This window comes from Cherax quadricarinatus, chromosome 5 (genome assembly GCF_038502225.1).
Source record: "Cherax quadricarinatus isolate ZL_2023a chromosome 5, ASM3850222v1, whole genome shotgun sequence".
NCBI classification, from domain to species: Eukaryota; Metazoa; Arthropoda; class Malacostraca; order Decapoda; family Parastacidae; genus Cherax; species Cherax quadricarinatus.
In genome coordinates, this window is record NC_091296.1 from 42,733,967 (window position 1) to 42,739,116 (window position 5,150).

The following is a 5,150-nucleotide window of genomic DNA, read 5'->3' on the forward strand; positions in this document are numbered from 1 at the left end:
AATACTTTTCACCAGTTGATGGTCATGAAACTGTTATTATAAATCTTTCTGTACCCAACACTGGAAAAAACATCAACCATGATGAAAACCTGTCCACACTTTTTCAATGCTCTCCAGCTAAGTACCATTGCTACGTTTGCTAGGAGTATCGTCATGTTTCATGAGCAAGTATTTTTTGCATTAACCAGCACTGATATTAAAACAAGGAACTGTTTTGGATCTACTGGAAAAACGGGATGGTGGGAGCATATTGTATGCGTACTAAAAGACAAAAACACTAACAAAAAAAGGTCGCTTTTGGAGAATTTAACAGTTTTATAAGACCGTTGGGGAGAGTGAACCTGGTGGCTGCCCAGGTGCTGCCATGGACGCCAGTGCCTGTTGGGATCTATATTCAGAAACTCAAGACAGTGGCCCTGGTATTGAGGAAACAGGTACAGACCCAAACATATAAGACCCAGGAATACGAAATAGCACTTCAGCAGGCAGTGTCAAAAATGCGGATGATGGTGATACATTACCATTAATAACTGGCGGTGGTACTGATGCTGGTACAGTTGCCGAAGACAGTGGGGAGTCAGAAAGAATTGCACTAGTAGGGAAACCAGCCTCAAAATATCATAGGCAACGAAAATCACATTTGTGGTGATTCTGTGCCTGAAGTATCTCTAGGCATCGAATATCAGGAAAAACAAATAGGAAATGCAATTTTGACCATAAAAAAATGCGGCGACCAAATGAGTTTGTCATTCCTCTTCCTGTAATGTGTTATTCATCAATCCCTGAAAGACAAAGCTACAACTCAAGCTGCGAGGTACATCACCTGAAAGGGACCAGAAGGTGCTGATCCCACATATCTTGGAAAACAAACCATGGTAGTTACAACCACTCAATAGATTTTTTAGTTCCAGGAATAAAAAAAAACTGGCAGGATATAACAAAAATACTTCACCACCTCGGATCCTTACTAGAGGGGATACACAGTCAGTGGCCCTCACTCCAGAACAACACACATTAGTGTCAATGAATAAATCCCCCCCCCAAATAATCAGTACAACATTTGTTTTTGCAGATATACAGGCTCTAAAGTAGGGTTCCTCAGTGTGGTCAGTATCGACCCCTAGGGCCGATGGGATATCGAAGGGGTCGATAAATGGCTTGGTGTCAAAAGGGGGTCAGTGCATAGTTGAAGCTGGTTTTAGCCATGCAAATGCAATTCTAACTAAGCAGATTTTTTATTAAATTATTATTATTATTATTATTATTATTATTATTATTATTATTATTATTATTATTATTCGTAGTACTATTAGCTTAAGCACTATTTATTAAATTCTTTTCATTTAGTAATATTTAGGAGTCAAAGAGCAATTTGAACCTTCATGAAAAGGTCAATAAGCTGAAGAATTTTGGACATCTGGTCTAAAGCCATCAACCAGCAACAAAATACCTTTCATCAGCGGACTCCTCACAGAGTCAAGTGCAGTGTTTGCAGCTCTTGCAGAGACCCCATACGAAGGATCATTTTACAACGAAATATGGAACTAGAAAGAACAGGCAACAAGGGAAAAGTGGATAGCTTGCATGTCACAGAGTCGCTCATTTATTCAGAATTGTTAAACACCACGAATGATATAGTTGAAGTTGTCAATGTGGTTGTATACAAGCTACCTGATACAATCCAATCCCAGCCCTAAATATCTTGTTGGTGAACGATGGCATCTAAAATGAACGAATGTGGCAAACAATGTTATAGCGGAAGTAATCCCAGAAGGCAGCTCAGATGAAAACTCACACACACATGAGCTATTATATCTCTGCAACAAATTCCCCTTAAGCCAGGAAATAGTGGGGTCAACAAGACTGGAAAATACACCTGATCTGATACGAAATATAACAGTATCAAGGACAAATACACTCTGATCATATCATAATCGAAGTATGCGCATGCGCAGGGCTCTTGACCAGCAAAATGAGATAAATTGCGAGGATGCCTTTACCAAATAATAATAATAACCATAGGGAGGTTAACATGGTTCCCATGCTAACCTCCCTATGGTGTATAAATATAACTAGTTACATGAATCTTATTGTAGTCAGCTGCCTTAGTGGCTTACGAGCTGACCTGGAGTTTTACGACTCACTTGCCACGAGTTCAAGCTCCACCCGTTCCGTGGTTTGTTTGCAATCATGTCAGTACGATTTCATGAGTCAGAAACAGAAAGTGTTTGCCCCTCTACACATCCTATTATAAATCTGAGTTTATGTATAATTATTTTTTCACGTTTTGAAATACAAAAGTAAATATAATTTTATTGTAATGCTATTAGATTTGTAAAAAAAAAATATTTCTGCAATCTTTCCAGATTGCTGATGAACTGGGTATTGTGATCTGGGAAGATTTTATGTTTGCATGCAGCATGTATCCTATAAAGCAGGATTCCTTGGACTCGGTAAAAACAGAAGTAAGTACCCAAGTGCGGCGCTACAGCATCACGCCAGCATCCTCCTCTGGGCGGCGCTACAGCATCACACCAGCATCCTCCTCTGGGCGGCGCTACAGCATCACGCCAGCATCCTCCTCTGGGCCAGCAACAACGAAAATGAAGCTGCGCTTGGAGGAAATTGGTGAGTTTCTGATATGTGTTATTTAGCCTGACTTTCAACTCTAGTCCTCTGTGGTCGCTTGAGTTAGCTTTAAAGAAGTCTTTAAATCCTGGCTACAAGGACGCCACTCCTCAGGAAAAAGAGCTCTTGTTTTTCTCTGTGGAAAATATAGAAAAACTTATTCGTGAAAATTAAAAAGAGAGTGTTTAAGTAACTTTTAAGGAAAACTAATACTTTTATTAAATAAACCAGAGAAGGAAGAACATGTATGTCAGTATTACAATGACAATATAATAAATGTAACTGAAGTTTGGCAAGTGCACCGAGGTTATGAGTTACGAAGGTTGACCTGGAGGTGGAGACACCAAGGTCGTTCACATGCTTCCTTGTCACATGCAAGTGATGAATTGTGAGGAAGTTTTAGATGCCACCGTAAAGTCTGAAGGTTCAGATTCCTTTCAAAAAGTCTACGATGAAATCATGTCTGTAGAAAAAATAGATTTTTGAATAAATCCTTGTCCCGTCCAGCTGTCTCCATGAAAATAGGACTGTCAGAAAACAAAGTATTAAAATACATATAGTTGAAGGCCAAGGCATCATAAAATTAATACAGTAAGAAATCTACTTGGAGCCTTCAATACAAAAAAAAAAAATCCAACATCGTAAGAATAATGCATATGTGGACTGCTGGGCGGGTGAAGGTGAAGTGACGTAACTCGCTTCCCCAGAGGAAAGAAAAAGTGACAAGAATAAAAGAGAAAGCACTAAAATAAAAGATTAAAGACGGCAGATGACGACATATAAATTAAGAGAATTCCCTCACCTGATGACGTAACATACTGTTCCTCTCGAGAGAGAGAGATCATGAGAACCAAAATATCTGACTAAAGACACACAAAATGTACTTATGAAATCTAACCAGTTTCTTTACAATATTTATAGATAGGATTCTGAAAGAAGTGATTAGTAGGGTGTTGGGGAGAGGTGCGGTATTAAAATTTAATGAATCCGATTCAAAGTGGGCACTTTCACATTTAGTTTTTGCTGATGACGAAGTACTTTTGGGAGATTCTGTAGAGAAATTGAGAAGGTTGTTATACAAATTTGGGATAGTATGTAAAAGAAGGAAATTAACAGTGAACATAAAGAACAAGGTGGTTAAACTAACAAAACATGATGGTAATTATAGATTGGATATCAGACTGGAGGGAGGGAGTAAATGTATTTGGTTATTAAGGAGTGGATTTTTTGGTAGATATGTCTATGATAGAGGTGAATCATAGAATTGACAAAGAGAACCTTATCAGTGGAGGTAAAAATGGGAAAAACACTACGAAAAAATCCCAGGACAGTACCAACCAATGAAGAAGACAAGAAAGGCGAAGATAAAGATAATATTGAAAACATATGAAATGGAAAGATAGGAGGGGGCAAAGGTTAGATCAAGTCACGGGTGTTTTGAAGTTTAAGTGCATTTAACAACATAACAGGAAAGGAAGGCATCTACAAGAACAAAACCAGAACTAAAATTCATGATAGGATGTTATAAGAGATATTTCAGCAAAACTGCTCATTTGAAGGCAAGAAGAAGGGTAGGTAGTTTAAGCAGGGGGCCGATTATTAGGATGGCTGTGATGTCTCTTTGTGACAGACTAAGTACACAAAGGATGTGTTACCCTCGCGACACCAACAATGCTTTCTTCAGACAGTGCCAGAGATCATGACTAATATATGTTTTTTTAACATTATATTTTTAACAGTATATTAAATTTTACCCCACAGATAAGACCAGTTACCCTACTGATGGTAATTTAGTCTTGGTTTGGAACTCCCGGATCAAACTTTCCAGTTAGGTAGCCAATAGTCTCATTAGTTGACTTTCCTTTCATTTCCCTTCCCCACTGCACCGTATTAGGGAGTTATTTCTTCAAAGTTTCCTCTACTGAAGCCTGGTTCACTGTGCCTTCCACCTTACCTCAGCGTTTAGTTCCACAAGCAACTTGAAATTCCGTAATGTATAGTTGGTAGCATCCAGGGGGATGTCGAGCTCTATTTCTCGTATGTCAGATGTACTTGCAATAAATACTGGATCCAGTTTTGCTGGATGATCTCTCTCACTTGTTATGTCACTAACTCACAAATAATTTTTTTTCCTAACCACCCCCATCATTTTAGTCCACCGCACTTCCGGTTCTCCACGTGTGTCCCAGGTCTTTCAATCAATTTATTTTTTGCTAGAATTCACTTATTATTAGCTGCTGAGCTTTACCCATATGAGCTCTCCCGGCTGCTTCTGCGGTGGTGTCATTCATTGCTTTGTTGAGGTCTTCATTTTTCCTGCTTCTGTTATCTACACTTTGATGATGAGTTGTGGTTCACCGTACAAAAGTCATGACTGTGCCCATTATTCAGTCTTCTGACTCATACCTTGTTATTCCCCTCATCTCTTCAAAGTTCTGCTGATTTCTTTACCTCTAGCAGTGCCACTCCTGTTTTCCTATTTCCTGTATCTTTCATTATTACTTGAAATCCTGTTATTTCTC